The sequence below is a fragment of the Muntiacus reevesi genome, chromosome 7 (genome assembly GCF_963930625.1).
Source record: "Muntiacus reevesi chromosome 7, mMunRee1.1, whole genome shotgun sequence".
NCBI classification, from domain to species: Eukaryota; Metazoa; Chordata; class Mammalia; order Artiodactyla; family Cervidae; genus Muntiacus; species Muntiacus reevesi.
This window is the reverse complement of record NC_089255.1, coordinates 8,543,757-8,564,615: the sequence shown is the minus strand read 5'-3', so window position 1 is coordinate 8,564,615 and position 20,859 is coordinate 8,543,757. Positions and strand designations below refer to the sequence as shown.

General features: G+C 42.6%; 1 protein-coding gene across 8 annotated transcripts in view; it reads right to left on the bottom strand.

Moving 5' to 3' along the window:
• Positions 1-20,859, bottom strand: part of PDE8B (phosphodiesterase 8B) — a 252,047-nt gene that overhangs the window by 160,081 nt on the left and 71,107 nt on the right. Inside the window, exon 2 of one of the 8 annotated variants that reach the window (XM_065940979.1) lies at positions 631-803. The exons of 6 other annotated variants lie outside the window; for them this stretch is intronic. The gene's annotated coding sequence lies outside the window, so the exon portion shown is untranslated. Of the gene's footprint in view, positions 1-630; positions 804-20,859 lie in introns of those variants that run through there. One more of the 8 variants, XM_065940983.1, reaches the window with a different exon arrangement.

Below are 20,859 nucleotides of genomic sequence, written 5' to 3'. Positions count from 1 at the left end.
ACAGGCAGCAGAGTGGTTTTGGCGAGCAATTTAAAGTTTGTGGATCCTTGGTCTAGAAGGTCAAATAAAAAATCTATCACAACACAGGAGAAAAAATGAAAAAGAAATAGGTCCAGATACAAAAATGAATAGTCTTCCTCTATACTAACCTTTTAACCTTTAAAACCTTTAAAAAATAAAAACCAATTCCATACATGATAGCAGCAACAGTTACAAAACCCAGAAAGGAAACTGATAAATATTAATTATATGTTTTAAAATTAGTATCTAAACTTTAAGAGACATATATAATTCCAATCCAAAGGCCAACATAGATTTTAGGAGACATGAAAGCAACTATTTTAAAGTTCTTATGGAACAGGACATCAGAATTGCCCCCCAAAAATTGCAAAATAAAGAAGAGTAGTGAGGGGAGATTTTTCCCCACCAGATATAACCATATTATAAATGCACTGGTGGCATGCCCATGAAGCCTGCCCTGCCCGTAGCATAACTCGGAGATGAAGTAGACAAGAAACTTCAGCTAATACACGGGGAAGGAAACGAACATGTGAAAGTTGCAGAAACCTTGCCAGAGAAGACAGTCTGGTAGTTACATCTGCTTCTAATAGCAGAACAGATGAAAATTACCTCCAGAAGGAGCGTCCCCTCCTGAATGTGGAAATACTGAAAACAAGGCTGATGCTTGGACGCCAGGGAAATGAAGGGAAAGGGCTGGGAAGTCAGCGGGAGTGAAGATGGAGGTCTTTGGAGACATCGCTTCTGGAGGAAGGGAGGTGACCTGGGAGTCACATGCCTGGATGCTTGATGGTGAAGAGAAAAAAAGAAGCAAGCAACAGAAATTAAGGGTCCTTTGAGAACAAAAGAGATTCACAAAATCAGAAGACACATCCACGCCTCCCTCTCTCCCCCAAAGGCACCATTTATTAAAGACACTACTCTTCTCTGTACCGAGAAGCCCAGCGGGCTCTCACCGCGGCCCGCGCAGCATCACCAGCTACTGCTGGTCATGGCCACGCAAACGTGAGACATTTCGGGGGAAACAGAACAAGGCAGGCACACGCGAGATCAGTCGGTGCTAAAAGAATTCCTAGTGATGAAAAGAAATTAATTCCAACTACGATTCTTTTCAAGTTACACTGAATGTTCCAACCGTTATTTAACCATATGTCAGAAGTACAAAGCAGACACAAAAGAAAAACAAAACAAGAAACCTCAAATAATAAAGGTAGAAGATTAGTTCCTTTCTGAAAAAGGCAGAAGGAAGCCAAGTGCATCAGTATACACCTGGCTCTTTGGGGCAGGGGGCGGGAGGGGGTTGCTATAACAATACAATGACTAGAGGAAAGAGGCGGTGAAAAATCCATTAGAGAGAGAGATCTCAAAAGAACACCAAACTACCATTCTTCTGCGCAATTATTTCAATCTTTTTAATGATTGAATTCTCCACATTGGAAAGCATTTATTCAAATAGTTCTGAGATCTTTTCCAACTCCTTTTGAGACAGTTTTTCACTGTGATTCTTTCCTGAACACAATTCCTATTTACTTTTAAAATTAAGAGATATACAATGTCTAAGGTGTCTCTTCGATCATATATAATCTAGTTGCTAAGCAACAGGATTCTTTTAGAGCTATAATCACAATAGATAAGGGAAGAATGTGAAAGGTACATTGTAAAATTCTTCAAGACAGAATCGTATAGCTCACTCTACTTATTGATTCCAAACAAATTCCCAATGCCATAATTGTTTTTGCCAACATTTTAGGTGACATTAATGAAAAGAATAAGATGGCATACTTCTATTGATTGTAACTAAAACACACAAAATATAGAATACTCAAACTTCATTAGAGTGCTTTTTATTGATACAATTATATTAAATCCATCCATTTAGGAATCTGGCATGTCAATTTAAATAAGGGGAAAATATTTTCTTTTCCTGTTATGTACTGTGTGACCAATGATATTATGATATCAACACTGCCATTCTTATAAGGTTCAACATCAAATTTTACATCATGTCTATGCATTAAAATAGCAGATGTCCTCAAGCTTTCCCTCCAAAACTTTTGCTTTAGTCTTTCTGGCCATTTTGGAAGACGATCTCAAATGAAAAACGTTAAAATATAACTGTTAACTGTAAGTTGCCCTTATTTGTTTCAAATGAATAAAATACATATATACATGGAGCAAGTTTTGATTTCTTTTTCTCTCATTGTTGGAAGATTTCTCCAAGAAGAAGAATGAAAATGTTAATATTTTGACTGTTTTTTGCCAATCATCTTTGAAGACTCAGGCTTCAGAGATAGTAATTTGGAATCTGAAGACGTGAAGGATATGTCTTCTCAACATCCAAAAATGATGTGTTGAGAAAATATATAAACAACAACAAACAACACCTCTCACAGTCAATTATTTTTTCTCTCCAGCCTCACTTGTATTAACAATCCATCAGTAAAGCTGAAGAAGCTGAAGTTGAATAGTTCTATGAAGACCTACAAGACCTTCTAGAACTAACACCCCAAAAAGATGCCCTTTTCATTATAGGACATTCATTATGCAAAAGCAGGAAGTCAAGAGATACCTGGAGCAACAAGCAAATTTGGCCTTGGAGTACAGAATGAAGCAGGAAAAAGGCTAACAGAGTTTTGCCAAGAGAATGCACTGGTCATAGCAAATCCCCTCTTCCAGCAGCACAAGAGAAGACTCTACACATGGACATAACCAGATGGTCAATACTGAAATCAGATTGATTATATTCTTTGCAGCCAAAGATGAAGAAGCTCTATACAGTCAGCAAAAACAAGACTGGGAGCTGACTATGGCTCAGATCATGAACTCCTTATTGCCAAATTCAGACTTAAATAGAAGAAAGTAGAGAAAACCACTAGACTATTCAGGTATGACCTAAATCAAATCCCTTATGATTATACAGTGGAAGTGACAAATAGATTCAAGGAATTAGATCTGATAGAGTGCCTGAAGAACTATGGATGGAGGTTCATGACACTGTATAGGAGGCAGTGATCAAGACCATCCCCAAGAAAAAGATATGTAAAATAGCAAAATGGCTGTCTAAGGAGACCTTAAAAATAGCTGTGAAAATAAGAGAAGTGAAAAGCAAAGGAGAAAAGGAAAGATATACCCATTTGAATGCAGAGTTCCAAAGAATAGCAAGGAGAGATAAGAAAGTCTTCCTAAGTGATCAATGCAACGAAATAGAGGAAAACAAGAGAATGGGTAAGACTAGAGATCTCTTCAAAAAAAAATTAGAGATACCAAAGGAAGATTTCGTGCAAAGATGGGCACAATAAAGGACAGAAATGGTATGGGCCTAACAGAAGCAGAAGCTACTAAAAAGAGGTGGCAAGAATACAGAGAAGAGCTATACAAAAAAGATCTTCATAAAAAGAAAAAAAATCTTCATGACCCAGATAATCACAATGGTGTGATCACTCAACTAGAGCCAGACATCCTGGAATGTGAAGTCCAGTGGGCCTTAGGAAGCATCACTACAAACACAGCTAGTGGAGGTGATGGAATTCCAGTTGAGTTATTTCAAATCCTGAAAGATGATGCTGTGAAAGTGCTGCACTCAATATGTCAGCAAATTTGGAAAACTCAGCAGTGGTCACAGGAAAGGTCAGTTGGAAAAGGTCAGTTTTCATTCTAATCCCAAAGAAAAGCAATGCCAAAGAATGCTCAAACTACCACACAACTGCACTCATCTCACACACTGGGAAAGTAATGCTCTAAATTCTCCAAGTCAGGCTTCAACAGTACATGAACTGTGAACTTCCAGATATTCAAGCTGGTTTTAGAAAAGGCAGAGGAACCAGAGATCAAATTGCCAACATCTGCTGGATCATCAAAAAAGCAAGAGAGTTCCAGAAAAACATCTACTTTTGTTTTATTGACTATGCCAAAGTCTTTGACTGTGTGGATCACAACAAACTGGAAAATTCTCAAGGAGATGAGAATACCAGACCACCCGACCTGCCTCCTGAGAAACCTGTATGCAGGTCAGGAAGCAACAGTTAGAACTGGACATGGAACAACAGAACAGTTCCAAATAGGAAAAAGAGTACGTCAAGGCTGTATATTGTCACCCTGTTTATTTAACTTATATGCAGAGTACATCATGCAAAATGCCAGGCTGGATGAAGCACAAACTTGAATCAAGATTGCTGGAAGAAATATCAATAACCTCAGATATGCAGATGACACCACCCTTATGGCAGAAAGCAAAGAAGAACTAAAGAGTCTCTTGATCAAAGTGAAAGAGGAGAGTGAAAAAGTTGACTTAAAACTCAACATTCAGAAAACTTAAGATCATGGCATCCAGTCCCATCACTTCATGTCAAACAGATGGGGAAACAATGGAAACAGTGAGAGACTTTACTTTTTTGGGCTCCAAAATCACTGCAGATGGTGACTGCAGCCGTGAAATTAAAAGACGCTTGCTCCTTGGAAGAAAAGTTATGACCAACCTAGATAGCATATTAAAAAGCAGACATATTACATTGCTGGCAAAGGTCCATCTAGTCAAAGCTATGGTTTTTCCAGTAGTCAGGTATGGATGTGAGAGTTGGACTATAAAGAAAGGTGACTGCCAAAGAACTGATGCTTTGGAACTGTGGTGTTGGAGAAGACTCAGGAGAGTCCCTTGGACTGCAAGGAGATCCAACCAGTCCATCCTAAAGGAAATAAATCCTGAATATTCATTGAAAGGACTGATATGGAAGCTGAAACTCCAATACTTTGGCCACCTGATGTGAAGAACTGACTCATTGGAAAAGACCCTGATGCTGAGAAAGACTGAAGGTAGTAGGAGAAGGGGACGACAGAGGATGAGATGGCTGGATGGCATCACTGGCTCAATGAACATGAGTTTGAGTAAACTCTGGGAGTTGGTGATGGACAGGGAAGCCTGGCGTGCTGCAGTCCATGGGGTCGCAAACAGTCATACACGACTGAGCGGCTGAACTGAACTGAGGTGCCTCCAGGTAAAGGACAAACTTTGTCCCTGGAACCTGACTACTGCAATACCTTATCCTTTAAAATGTGTACCATTTGTGATAAGATTGCAACATGCTTGGAACATTGTTTTCTTCATAATTACTTTGAGCCAATATTTTCACATAGGAAAATGCAAACTACCCTTGGAAGAGCGCCTCATGGTGCTCTAACCCAGATATTCACCCAGTGAGCCTGGAGCCTGCTGCTGTCTGCTCCTTGCACAGAAATCTGTGCTCCTTGAGTAATCCGTCTGCTCCTTGAGTAATCTACTTGCTGCCTTTTCTGGGTCTGTGTTTATAGAAAAAAAAAAAAACCACTTCTATCACTTAAATGATATTTGCTCTCTAAAAATACGATGCTTTACTCAGTAAGAGGATATGATTCATAAGTGGAGAGACTAGACTTGGTAAAAAAAAAAAATGACCTCAATGGAAAGGCTGAAATAGAGAATTATCTACTCAAACTCTAATGCCTTTGAAGATGGCAACAGAAAAAAACAATAGAAATATTGATCAGAAACAGTCTTATTTTCTACCAAAGCAGCCCTTTTTCATCATTCAAAATCTTTTCACTCCTCAAAGGCTGCCTCTGCCAGACAGAAGGATGAATAGTTACATCTATAGCTCCGTTCCAAATTAATAAATACAATGTCAGCTGCTTTCCTGTTCCTCAAAAAGGAAATGTGTATGAAAAAGGGGCTCCCTAAAGTATCTTCTTCAAAGAAACAATGACAAACACAGTTAATTAGGCCACTGACCTTCTTGTACCAAAGTCAGAAACTAACAATGGGATAGTAGGAAATTAAGACAACTTTCCCAAGAAGGACAATTAAAAATACCAAACACTGAAAACATCCTCTTAAAAGCCTCAAAGGAGGATCAATACTATGAGGAATTATCAGGCCCAATTCTAGGACATTAGAACCCAGTTGGGTAGATGTACTACCAGGAGCATTTGCTGATTTAATCTAAGGAGCTGTGAAACTGAGCCTCTTATTTTAACAGTTTTGGGGGAAATGAGGACTAATACAAAAGCCAAGGGCCACCAAAAGTGGAAAATGTCATGAACCATGTCCGGCTCATGTAGCCCAACTCAGTGGGCTACAAATGGGCGAAGGAGTGAACTGCCCTGGGGCAGACTCACAGGTAGTTTGCATCAACTAAGTCATCCAGGGACTCTCAAGCCTGAAGCTCAGATCAAGCCAGTCACCACCACAACCCCCTACCCTTGGCAGAAGTGACAGAAATGCTCTGTGAAGGACGGCCAGGCACACGTGATGATTTAAGTGAGAACCAACAGCAACAACAGAAGTAGAGACACTGAAATGAGCAGTTATGGACCCTAACGCAACTGTACTTACAACGTTCAAAGAAATGAAAAGCAAAGTCTGAGTTTTCAGTAGGGAATTGAAAATGATTTTTTAATGACTTGAGAAAGAACCAAATAAAAATTCTAGAATGAAAGAAAAAAAAGAATCAAAATCTATAAATCAGTGGAAGGATTTAACAGCTGATAAGACATAACTGAACAGAGAATTAGTAAATCACAAGATGTCAGAAAAACTATGCAGAATGTATCACAGAGAGAGACACAAAGATGAACTTGAACTTGGAGTTCAAGGAGATGAGTGTGAAGTTGAGAGGGAAGCATCAAGTAAGGAGGTCACAGCTGAGAATATTTTAGAACTAGTAATAGACATCAATCCATGGACTCAGAAGAACTTACAATTCTCAAGCAGTATAAATAAGAAGAAACCCACACCTACGCATTTCACAGTGAAATTGCAGAAAATCAAAGAAAACCTTAAGAGCCAGCCAGAGGGAAAATTATAATGACCTTCAAAGAAATCCTCAGAGTAATACTTCTCAGCAGCAATAAGAGAAGCCAGAGATGATGGGATGACACCTTCCCCCTGACAGTACTGCTGAAAGAAAACAACTACCACACTAGAATTTCATATGCAGCAAAAAAACGCTTAAAGAAAAAAGGTGCAAGCAACCCCAGTGTCCACTGACAGATACATGAATAGAGAAAAAGTGGTACATATATACAATATTACTCAGCCATAAAAAGAAAGAAATAACATCATTTGAGGAACAAGGATGGACCTAGAGATTACCATATTAAGTGAAGTAAGTCAGAGAATGATAAATATCATATCACTTATATGTAGAATGGAATCTAAAAAATAATACAAACGAACTTAATTAAAACAGAAACAGACTCACTGACATTGAAAATAAACCCATAGTTACCAAAGGGGAGAGGAGGAAGGATACGTTGGGAATATGGGCTTAACAGATGCACTCTACCATATACAAAACTGATAAACAACAAAGGATTTACTGGATAGGTACAGTCTGCATCTTGCAACAAACTATAATGGAAAAGAATTTTAAACAGTATATATCCATATATATGTATATATACACATATAACTGAATCACTTTGCCATACACCTGAAATTAACACAATATTGTATTCAGTTCAGTTGCTCAGTCATGTCCAACTCTTTGCGATCCCAAGGACTGCAGCACACCAGGCTTCCCTGTCCATCACCAACTCCCAGAGTCTACTCAAGTTCATGCTCATTGCATCGGTGATGCCATCCAACCATCTCATCCTCTGTCGTCCCCTTCTCCTCCCGCCTTCAACTTTCCCAGCATCAGGGTCTTTCTTTTCCAATGAGTCAGTTCTTCACATCAGGTGGCCAAAGTATTAGAGTTTCAGCTTCTATATCAGTCCTTCCAATGAGTATTCAGGATTGATCTCCTTCAGGATGGACTGGTTGGATCTCCTTGAAGTCCAAGAGAGTCTCAAGAGCCTCCTCCAGCACCACAGTTCAAAAGAATCAATTCTTTGGTGCTCAGCTTTCTTTATAGTCCAACTCTCACATCCATACATGACTACTGGAAAAATCATGGCTTTGACTAGACAGACTTTTGTTGAGAAAGTAATGTCTCTGCTTTTTAATATGCTGTCTAGGTTGGTCATAACTTTTCTTCCAAGGAGCAAGCGGCTTTTAATTTCATGGCTGCAGTCACCATCTGCAGTGATTTTGGAGCCCAAAAAAGTAAAGTCTCTCACTGTTTCCATTGTTTCCCCATCTGTTTGCCATGAAGTGATGGGACCGGATGCCATGGTCTTAGTTTTCTGAATGTTGAGCTTTAAGCCAACTTTTTCACTCTCCTCTTTCACTTTTATCAAGAGGCTCTTTAGTTCTTCGCTTTCTGCCATAAGGGTGGTGTCATCTGCATATCTGAGGTTATTGATATTTCTCCCACTAATCTTGATACCACTTTGTGCTTCATCCAGTCTGGCATTTTGCATGATGTTACTCTGCATATAAGTTAAATAAGCAGGGTGACAAAATACAGCCTTGATGTACTCCTTTCCCGATTTGGAACCAGTCTGTTGTTCCATGTAGTGAAGTAATATTGTATTACTTCAACTAAAGAAAAAAAGATTTAAGTTGTAATTACTTCAATTCAAAAAAAGAAAAAAAGAATTAAAGTGTAATAAAGATATTATTAAATGAAAATAGTCTGCCAAAGAAAACCTGCACCAAAGGAATGAGTGTTCAAGCAGAAAAAAAATGTTTCCAGGTGGAAGAAATATAAGAAGGAATAACAAAAATGGGACATGTGGGTCAACCTAAATAATACTGACTGCAGAATTCAGTGTCTCATGGCATTTACTACACACTGGGAAATACAAGACCACAACAGCATGTAAGACAAAAGGGAAATGAACCTTCCACACTCTTGGAGGCATGGGCCATGTTGATTCACTTCAGACTTTGATAAGTTACAGGGGCATTTTCTCTGGTAAGCAAGAAAAGAAACATACTTGTGAGAAGGAGTGATCAAATAGTATTTTTTCAATGTAATCCACCTAAAAGAAGAAAGGAATGAAACATAAAACAGATGGGACAAACAGAAAAAAAAAAGTAGATTTAGACCCAAATATAATCAGTGATTACATTAAAGTATAAATAGAATAAAAGAAAATTGGTATGGAATCACAGAACACTACAATTCATGGTGGCTTTAGGGATGGCAAGCCACTCCAGTATTCTTGCCTGGAGAATTCCATGGACAGAGGAGCCTGGTAGGCTATAGCCCGTGGAGTCGCATGCAGTGGGACACAACTGAGCAACCGACACTTAGAGTTACTCTAAATTTCAAAGTTCGCCTCACTCTCCTGTTTAACCCCACAGCTATCAGGATAACATGTAAATTCCTAATCCCATTTTACAAACGAAGAAATCAAGGCACAAGTTAAACAGCAAACAAACGGGATATGAACCTCGGCAGTTCGACTCCAAAATCCATGCTCTCAGCTACTACTGTTGGATAGCTTCCCCAATTTCCAAAACCCTCTGTAAGAATCCATATTGTGGCTGAATGATGCTGCTACAGATGGCTACTGAATCAAGAGTATCTATATTATGTACTTCTATACCTGGACATAGAAAGAAAACACGTCTCACGATGTTCCGCCAAAATCCGCTTGCAGAATCATGGTATGTCTCCTCTAGCCCTTCGCACCCTCTCCCTGCACTTGTGGAGAGGAGGCTTGGTGGCTCAGGAAACCAGGCTTCTTCTCTGGAGGTGTCAGGGAAGCTGGACCCCACCAGTGACCCCGCTGGAGAAGTCGGGACAGGAATGCTGTAAAGAGGTGGAGACCTCCCACACCCGACTGAGGCTGTGGACCATGGAGACGGAGTTATCGCTGGGCAGGCAAGAATGTGGAGAGCAAGAAACCTCTTCTGCCTTCACTCAGAGAGCCGAGCTGATGAACAGGGGAAGGCAGCCCACATCCTCAAGATGACTTGCTCTTTAAGCATCAGAGATGGACGTTTCACCAGGTCCCCCCTTATCATGCAGCTCGGGGGCAGGAGGGGACCCTCCTTCACCTCTGCCCTGAATCCTCAGAGAGCGAGCAAGGTGGGGGGGGGGGTGACTGAGCCCCGGCAGCAGTGAGCAAGGATTTCTGACTCATGTGACCTTGTTTCCATTCCCAACTCTAAAAGAGAAAAACCTTGAACAAGTTATTTTACCACTCTATTTACTCATTTGTATCTACCTCACAAAGTTGCTATGAAGACAAAAACACAATAAGCCCACCTCAAGAGCCCAGGGCAGAGCCTGACATAGCCAGGCAGGCAATAAATGTGAATTTCTCATACTGCCTTCCAGTTGGACGAGAAAGAAGTAGCTCATGGGTACACGCTTTTCCACTTAAATATTAGTTTCACTGTGTCGCTGGTGCTTATGCTGTTTTCTCTTTAAGGCAGAGGCAACTAAGACAAGCAGCAATTATATAACAGGGATGTGTGCACATAACCTGACCAACAGCAGGAACCCCTGTACACATCTTCTTAGACAAGTCCTGCACCGGCTTGTACCTGCTGCTTTGTTTTCACAAACCTTCATGTTTTCCAGGAATGCCATCCAAGCTTGCAGACTCTGCAGCCAAATGACTTGCTCTGTGCTGGAATGCGTGCCATCACCCACTGCCCCCCAAGCTCAGTTCCCCTCATTTTCATCAGTGGTGAATGAAGTGTTTCTAAAGCGGCATGCTTCAGATGACCAAGACCAAGCAGCCTTGGCAGCTGCGAAGTCTGGATCCTGGAGCACCCTCCCCAGCTCCTTTCTCTGCCTAGTAACTGCTGCAAATGCGGAAGGCTGCAGCCCACGCATTCCTGAGACACCCACTACTTCAGAAAACGCTGGTAGGTGACTTAAGGACAAAGACAAAAACCTCCATTCTAAATGCTCCTGATTCTTCTTCCCGTTACAGCACTTTGCTTTGAGCTCTTTTTGGCCACCTGATTGATATGACCAACATGGGTCAGAGAACCTGAACTGTGTCCTCAAGTTTAAATGGGCCTGCCGAAGAGTCACAGGCTTATCCTGGGGTTCAACTCTGCCACTCAAAATGCCATGTGGCCTTAGACCACTCGTTCAAACTCTCTGAGCATAAATTTGCTTAACTTTCACAATAGCATAGCAGGACTATGAGAATTAAGTGCATGACTCAGTTCAGTTCAGTTCAGTCGCTCAGTCGTGTACGACTCTCTGTGACCCCATGGACTGCAGCATGCCAGGCCTCCCTGCTCATCACCAACTCCCAGAGTTTACTCACTCCATTAAGTTGGTGATGTCATCCAACCATCTCATCCTCTGTCGTCCCCTTCTCCTTCCGCCTTCATCTTTCCCAGCATCAGGGTCTTTTCCAATGAGTCAGTTCTTTGCATCAGGTGGCCAAAGTATTGGAGTTTCAGCTTCAAAATCAGTCCTTCCAATGAATATTCAGAACTGATTTCCTTTAGGATGGACTGCTTGGATCTCCTTGCAGTCCAAGGGACTCTTAAGAGTCTTCAACACAACACTTTGAAAGAATCAATTCTTCGGTGCTCAAGCTTTCTTTATAGTCCAACTCTCACATCCATACATAACTACTGGAAAAACCATAGCTTTGACTAGACGGACCATTGTTGACAAAGTAATGTCTCTGCTTTTTAATATGCTGTCTAGGTTGGTCATAGCTTTTCTTCCAAGGAACAAGTGTCTTTTAATTTCATGGCTGCAGTCACCATCTGCACTGATTTTGGATCCCCCCAAAATTAAGATTGTCACTGTTTCCATTGTTTCCCATCTATTTGCCATGAAGTGATGGGACCGGATGCCATGATCTTAGTTTTCTGAATGCTGAGTTTTAAGTCAACTTTTTCACTGTCCTCTTTCAGTTTCATCAAGAGACTCTTTAGTTCTTCTTTGCTTTCTGCCATAAGGGTGGTGTCATCTGCATATCTGAGGTTATTGATACTTCTCCCGGCAATCTTGATTCCAGCTTGTGCTTCTTCCAGCCCAGCGTTTCTCATGATGTACTCTGCATATAAGTTAAATAAGCAGGGTGACAATATACAGCCTTGACGTACTCCTTTTCCTATTTGGAACCAGTCTGCTGTTCCATGTCTAGTTCTAACTGTTGCTTCCTGATCTGCATACAGGTTTCTCAAGAGGCAGGTCAAGGGGCCTGGTATTCCCATCTCTTTCAGAATTTTCCACAGTTTATTGTGATCCACATAGTCAAAGGCTTTGGCATAGTCAATAGAGCAAAAGTAGATGTTTTCCTGGAACTCTCTTGCTTTTTCGATGATCCAGCAGATGTTGGCAATTTGATCTCTGGTTCCCCTGCCTTTTCTAAAACCAGCTTGAACATCTGGAAGTTCATGGTTCATGTATTGTTGAAGCGTGGCTTGGAGAATTTTGAGCATTACTTTGATAGTGTTTGAGATGAGTACAATTGTGCTGTAGTTTCAGCATTCTTTGGCATTGCCTTTCTTTGGGATTAGAATGAAAACTGACCTTTTCCAGTCCTGTAGCCACTGCTGAGTTTTCCAAATTTGCTGGCATATTGAGTGCAGCACTTTCACAGCATCATCTTTGAGGATTTGAAATAGCTCAACTGGAATTCCATCACCTCCACTAGCTTTGTTTGTAGTGATGCTTCCTAAGGCCCACTGGACTTCACATTTCAGGATGTCTGAATTTAGGTGAGTGATCACACCATCGTGATTATCTGGGTCATGAAGATCTTTTTTGTGCAGTTCTTCTGTGTATTTTTGCCACTTCTTAATATCTTCTGCGTCTGTTAGGTCCCTACCATTTCTGTCCTTTACTGTGCCCATCTTTGCATGAAATGTTCCCTTGGTATCTCTGATTTTCTTGAAGAGATCTCTAGTCTTTCCCATTCTATTATTTTCCTCTATTTCTTTGCACTGATCACTGAGGAAGGTTTTCTTATTTCTCCTTGCTATTCTTTGGAACTCTACATTCAAATGGGTAAATCTTTCCTTTTCTTCTTTGCTTTGTGGTTCTCTTCTTTTCACAGATATTTGTAAGGCTTCCTCAGACAGCCATTTTGCTTTTTTTGCATTTCTTTTTCTTGGGAATGGTCTTGTTCCCTGTCTCTTGTACAGTGACATGAACTTACATCCATAGTTTATCAGGCACTCTATCAGAGCTAGACCCTCAAATCTATTTGTCACTTCCACCATATAATCATAAGGGGTTTGATTTAGGTCATACCTGAATGGTCTAGTGGTTTTCTCTACTTTCTTCAATTTAAGTCTGAATTTGGCAATAAGGAGTTCATGATCTGAGCCACAGTCAGCTCCTGGTCTTGTTTTTGCTGACTGTATAGAGCTTCTCCATCTTTGCTGCAAAGAATATAATCAATCTGATTTCGGTGTTGACCATCTGGTGATGTCCATGTGTAGAGTCTTCTCTTGTGCTGTTGGAAGAGGGTGTTTGCTATGACCAGTGCGTTCTCCTGGCAAAACTCTATTAGCCTTTTTCCTGCTTCATTCTGTACTCCAAGGCCAAATTTGCCTGTTACTCCAGGTGTTTCTTGACTTCCTACTTTTGAATTCCAGTCCCATATAATGAAAAGGACATCTTTTTTGGGTGTTAGTGCAAGAATTAAATTTTATTGAAGACTTTCTATGCATAAAAGAACTCAATGAAGCTGTTCCTGTTGTAAAAATATGAACCACTATACGCCTATGTATTTGGATACAATTTATTAAGTATTGTCATTGCTGTTGTTCAGTCGCCCAGTGTTGTCTGACTCTTTACGACCCCATGCACTGCAGCAGGTCAGGCTTTCCTGTCCTTCACCATCTCCTGGAGTTTGCTCAAACTCACATCTATTAAGTCGATGATGCCATTCAACCATCTCATCCTCTGTTGTCTCTTCTGCTCCTGCCCTCAATCCTTCCCAGCATCAGGGTCTTTTCCAATGAAGTCAGCTCTTCATATCAGGTGGTCAAAGTATTGGAGCTTCAGCATCAGTCCTTCCAGTGAATATTCAGGGTTGATTTCCTTTAGGATTGGCTTGATCTCCTTGCTGTCCAAGGGACTCTCAAGAGCCTTCTCCAATACCACAGTTCAAAAGCATCAATTATTAAGTATCAATGGCATCATTTGGAGATATCTGCTTGTGCTATTGAAGATGTGATGACCTTCCCAGACAGATGCTAGTTATGTCAACGGATGAAACTAAAAAACCATGTGTATCAGTCAGCACAGGGTACCATAACAAAAACCACACTCTAGGTAGCTCCAACAACAGAAAACAATTTTCTCACAGTTCTGGGAGGTCCATTTTTAAGGAGCCATCAGATTGGGTTTCTGGTGAGAATCCTCTCCCCAGCTTGCCACCTTCTCACTGCGTCCTCACATTGCAGAGAGCCAGTGAACTGGTGTCTCATCTTTTTGGGAAATGACCATATTGTATCAGGGCCCCACCCTTATGACTCATTCAACCTTAATCTCCTCGCTAAAGGCTCCAGGTCTAATAAAGTCATGGTGGTTTCAGCACATGAATCTGGAGTGAGGACACAATTTGGGCCATAGCACCATGTTTGAGGTGTGCGTTTCCAGAGTTTTTCTGGCATAACTAGATATCCCTTTCCCAACAGAGAAGCAGGACTCTGTATGTGCATCTACAGGGCTGACTGAGCAGACATAACACCCTTGCTTCATCACACTGTGGACAAAGGGGTCTCTGCCTGTCATGATTTCAGCAATCAGGTGAGGGAGGTTTTGTCACCCAAGGCAAGTGATCTTGTTGTGGATGGGGAAGAAATCACAGCTCATTAAAAAAGCTAATTTAGTTTGGGGTTTCAATTTCATTTTTGAGGATATAAATAAAGCATCCCACTCAGCGTATAGCTGTGCTCTCTCTCATGCTCCCATCTAAACAGGAAAGTCCAAGTTTCTCTACGGGCTTCCCTGGTAGCTCAGTCATAAAGAACCCACCTTCTAATGCAGGAGACAGGGGTTCGATCCCTGGGTTGGGAGGATCCCCTGGTGAAGGAAATGGCAACCCACTCCAGTATTCTTGCCTGGGAAATCCCATAGACAGAGGAGCCTGGTGGGCTACAGTCCATGAGGCTGCAAAAGAGCTGGACACGACTTAGCAGCTACCAACAGCGATGAGTTTCTCTGTACCTTGGTCAAACAACAATCACTATGACTCCAACCAATGTTTGTTGGGAGCTGACCACAAATCCAGCACTTCTTTGGGCCCTTGGGCTCCAACTGTGAATAAAACAGGCAACAACCCCTGCCCTCATGGAGCTGGCAGTCTAGTGAATGCTTATTACCCCTTTACTTTCCCTCTCTGCCAAGAATATTCCTTAGTCTCAGAGTCAGAGCCAGCTTTGGAAGCCTCGCTGTAACAGGGGGTGTCACTTCACCTCTCCGCCCCTCTGCCTTTTCAGCTCTCCAGTGGGGAAGGGCAGGCGTGGTCTAGCTGTGCTGTTAACGCAGACGACATCATGTCAGTAACATGCCTTGGATTTTTCTGTTTGCTAACCTGAAACCTCTTACGTCTCGTACTGCAAGGAGATCAAACAAGCCAGTCTTAAAGTTAATCAACCTGGAATACTCATTGGAAGGACTGATGCTGAAGCTGACGCTCCAGTATTTTTGATGCAAAGAGCCAACTCATTAGAAAAGACCCTGATGCTGGGAAAGATTGAGGGCAGAAGGAGAAGAGGACATCAGAGGATGAGACGGCTGGATGGCATCACTGACTTAATGGACATGAACTGGGGCAAACTTCAGGAGATGGGGACAGACAGGGAGGCCTGGTGTGCTGCAGTCCATGGGGTCGCAAAGAGTCAGACACGACTAGGCAACTGAACAACAGCAAAACCTGAAACCGCAGACTGTCCTGCATGAGGCCCTTGACAGCACGTCATAGGGACAGGGGAATAAGGGAACCCGGGGTGGGGGGCAGAAAGGAACATGGTGGTCAGAGTCAGGACAGGACTAGTACCTTTACTGAGGGAAATCAAACTTGCACAGGACACTGGCCCCCAGGGAAGCCATGTCCTAGCCTTGATCCAGGAGAAGGACTCATCCCCAGGGCCATGACACTCTCCCCTAAGACAAGTGTGGTGCAATGCTTCAGGGATTTCGCGAGGATGATGACGCTATGAGCAGAACACCTAGCCTAAAACCAGGCGTGCAGGTCCTGGCCCATGCAAGAGATAATCATCTAGACGTGGGGCAGTCACACACAGGACTCACCGTGAAGCACGGCTCTGTCTGCCCCACTGGGCTCAACATCATTCCTGGGGCCCCACGGGGCCATCGGGTGTGCAGTCACTGTGATGGGACGCGGAGGGAGGTCTGGGTGCCAGCACACGACAGCCAGCATCACGGCGGGCAGCGGGGCCCTGGAAGAGAGCCCAGAGCCTCGTGGAGGGCTGGCCCAGGGGACAGAGAAGAAAGTATGCCTATGGGCCACCAGGGCCTGTGCTGGGGACAAAGTGTCTCAGGAGGCCAAGGAGGCTTACAATTCTGAGCATGGCGTGCTAGCCAGAGAGGCCAAGCTGTGGAAGTTACTAGGGCTCTGCTGTGCCTTGCCTAGAGAAAACAAAGGTCCACGACATAAGGATGAACATTAATCACCGTTTTTTGTGCGTTAGATTTATATGGAAAGTACTGTTTAAGTGTTTTGCCTATAAATATAATCCTTGTAACAACCTATGAGGTGGGAACTATTATTATCCTCATTATATAGATACAGAAATGAAAGCACAGATAGGTTAAGTAACTTGCCCAAGGTCACAAAGCCCATCGCTGGTGGAGAGGAAATCAAACCCAGAGTCTGAGGTGCTCTCAGAAGGGAGGACATCACACTGCCTGCTGTTTCCCTCTCCATTAAAAAGCTTAGTCCCTCTGCTCCCGAGGCTCATCACTCTGCAGTCTCCTCCAACAGACCACGGGCAGGCAAACATTTCTGTACAGGGCGAGAGATATTTTGATATTTTGTTTTGAAGGCACTTGGTCTATGCTGCAGCAACTATAGTGTGAGATCAGCCACAGACAATATGCAAATGGATTAGTGTAGCTGTTTCCTTAGAACACTGCTCACATTCAAGGAAACTTGAATTCCATATAATCTTCACCTGCCAGAAAAATTTGCTTTTTTCAACTATTCAGAAATGTGGATATCTTTCTTAGGTCATAAGTTGTACAGTAACAGGCAGTGTGTTAGATTTGGTCCTTGGCTACAGCTGGCAGATTCCTACAATGGGTGCAGCTAAGTGTGGTCTGGGCTGTTCCCCTCTCTGACTCTGGAGGGCTGGGTGGTCTCCACAAGCAGCCTAACTGATGGGAGCCCTGCCGATCACAAAGGCCCTGATGCCCACAGGCCTGATGCCTACCGTACTGATCTAAGATCAGTCATCTTAGATCAATAAGGTAGATCTAAGATCAGTCATCTTGGGTCAATAAGGTAGATCTGTGGATCAAGCATACAAAAAAAAAAATCTATCAAATGACTTGAAAGACACTGTTGTTTTTACATCAATTGAAGAGGAAAGAAAATAGGTGATGTGTCATCATCACCAGGGAAATGCAAATCAAAAGCTCACACCTGTCGGGATGGCAATCATCAAAAAGAACACAAACAACAACTGATGGTGAGGATGTAAAGAAAAGGGAGCCCTCCCACACTGTTGGTGGGAATGTACAGAGGTTTCTCAGAGCACTAACTATAGAACACCATACAACCCGGTAATTTCACTGCTAGCTATGTGTCTGAAAAACACAAAAACTCTAATTTGAAAAGATACATGCACCCCAATGTTCATAGCAGCATTATTTACAAACTGCCAAGGGACAGAAGCAGTCTAAGTGTCCATCAACAGATGAATGGATAAGGATATGGAATATACATATACACAATGGAATACTACTCAGTCGTAAAAAAAGAATAAAAAATTTTCCATATGCAACAACATGGATGGACTTCGATGGCACCTTGCTAAAGGAAATAAGTCATACAGAGAGAGAGAAATACTGCATGATATCACTTATGTGTGAAATTTTAAAAATTACAACAAATGAATAAAAAAACGACTCACAAGTATAAACAACAAACTGGTGGCTACAAATTGGTGGGGGGAGGGGCAATACAGGAGTGGGAGAAAAGGGTTATGACAAGATTACATGAAATCACGTGTAAAACATGAAAACTGTAAAGCACCATAGAATGTAAAGATTTTTTTATTTAATAGTAAAAAAAAGGAAAAAAATAAAAGAAAGGTGATGGGAGAAGTGACTTAGCACGGATGAACATTATATAAAACACCTAGAACAGCAGTTAGCGTTCTAAGCACCGCTGCTGCTGCTGCTAAGTCGCTTCAGTCGTGTCCGACTCTGTGCGACCCCACAGACGGCAGCCCACCAGGCTCCCCCGTCCCTGGGATTCTCCAGGCAAGAACACTGGAGTGGGTTGCCATTTCCTTCTCCAGTGCATGAAAGGGAAAAGCAAAAGTGAAGCCACTCAGTCATGTCCAACTCCTAGCGAGCCCTACATAAATACCGGTTGCTATTACTGCTGTTGGTATATCAAAGGCTCAACTCTCTATCCAACATATCAGAGGCCTGCTGGTCCACTTACACCAGTTTGCGTCTGCTAGGAAACTTGTCTCTACAGCATCTTCACTGCAAGCTGACTGACGGCAGCCCCTGGGGCCTGTGAGGCCACCAGGGCCCAGCTTTTTGACGTTTCCGCCCTGACCTGGGTTCCACCCCTGTATCTGACTCTCTTTCTCTGCCTGCAGTTGGAGTGTCCCACACTTCAGCCTTACCACAAGCCTGAAGGTGGTGAGTCTCCATCTGTCTTCAGTCTTCCACTCGGAGCCTCATGCTGCATCCCAGGCCTACAGCTAGAGAGCTTCTGCGTCCAGGAGCCCGAGTCAGGTGTCAGCCAGCCCCAGTCTAAGTCATTCTCACACTCCATTAGACTCCCCCACCTGAACTGTTTCCCGGGGATCCAGGGTCCAGGGATCCAGGCTGGATCTCCTTAGACCAACCCTCGCCTTTGCTCAGAGAAGGCGATGGCACCCCACTCCAGTACTCTTGCCTGGAAAATCCCATGGATGGAGGAGCCTGTGGGCTGCAGTCCATGGGGTCACGAAGAGTCGGACACGACTGCGCGACTTCACTTTCACTTTTCCCTTTCAAGCATTGGAGAAGGAAATGGCAACCCACTCCAGTGTTCTTGCCTGGAGAATCCCAGGGACGGGGGAGCCTGGTGTCCTGCCGTCTATGGGGTCGCACAGAGTCGGACATGACTGGAGCGGCTCAGCAGCAGCAGCCCCTTTGCTCATGTGGTCCAAATGGACTCCCCAGCATCCTTGCCATCACAGTAGTGCTCGTGGCGGAGAGTCTTCTTCAGCCCTCATCCACACCCTGCTTCCTGCTTGCAAGCTCACCATTAACCATTTATTCTAGTTAAAACTGATGCAGAGGTTGTAGTGAGAATGTAGCATGTCACAGGAACTTTGGGAAATGATTGGGTAGTGTCTTAAAAGACACTATTATGCCCCAACCACTAATGCTGAAGAAGCTGAAGTTGTACGGTTCTATGAAGACCTACAAGACCTTCTAGAACTAAGACCAAAAAAAGATGTTTTTCATCATAGGGGACTGGAATGCAAAAGCAGGAAGTCAAGAGATACCTGGAGTAACAGGCAAGTTTGGCCTTGGAGTACAAAATGAAGGCTAACGGAGTTTTGCTAAGAGAATGAACTGGTCATAGCAAACACCCTCTTCCAACAACACAAGAAATGACTCTACACATGGGCATCACCAGATGGTCAATACCAAAATCAAACTGATTCTATTCTTTGCAGCTGAAGTAGGATAAGCTCTATACAGACAGCAAAAACAAGACTGGGAGCTGACTGTGGCTCAAATCATGAACTCCTTATTGCAAAATCAGACTTATATTAAAGACACTAGGGAAAGCCACTAGGCCATTCAGGTATGACCTAAATCAAATCCCTTACGACTATAAAGTGGAAGTGACAAATAGATTCAAGGGATTAGATCTGATAGACAAAGGGCCTGAAGAACTACGGACAGAGGTTCATAACGTTGCATAGGAGGTGGTGATCAAGACCATCCCCAAGAAAAAGAAATCAAAAAAGCAAAATGGCTGTCTGAGGAGGCTTTACAAATAACTGAGAAAAGAAGAGAAGTGAAAGGCAAAGGAGAAGAGGAAAGATACATCCATTTGAATGCAGAGTTCCAAAGAAAAGCAACGAGAGATAAGAAAGCTTTCCTAAGTGATCAAAGAAATAGAGGAAAACAAGAGAATGGGAAAGACTAGAGATCTCTTCAAGAAAATTAGCGATACCAAGGGAACATTTCATACAGAGATGGGCTCAATAAAGGACAGAAATGGTATAGACCTAACAGAAGCTGAAGATATTAAGAAGAGGTGACAAGAAATACGTAGAAGAACTATACAAAAAAGATCTTCACAACCCAGATAATGTGATCACTCACTGAGAACCAGACATCCTGAAGTGTGAAGTCAAGTGGGCCTTAGGAAGTGTTACTATGAACAAAGCTAGTGGAGGTGATTGAATTCCAGCTGAGCTATTTCAAATCCTCAAAGATGATGCTGTGAAAGTGCTGCACTCAATATGCCAGCAAATTTGGAAAACTCAGCAGTGGCTACAGGACTGGAAAAGGTCAGCTTTCATTCCAATCCCAAAGAAAGGCAATGCCAAAGAATGTTCAAAATATTGCACAATTGCACTCATTTCACACACTGGCACAGTAACGCTCAAAACTCTCCAAGCCTGGCTCCAACAGTACATGAAGCAGGAACTTACAGACGTTCAAGCTAGATTTAGAAAGGGCAGGAGAACTAGAGATTAATTGCCAGCATTTGTTGGATCATCAAAAAACCAAGAGAATTCCAGAAAAATATCTATTTCTGCTTCACTGA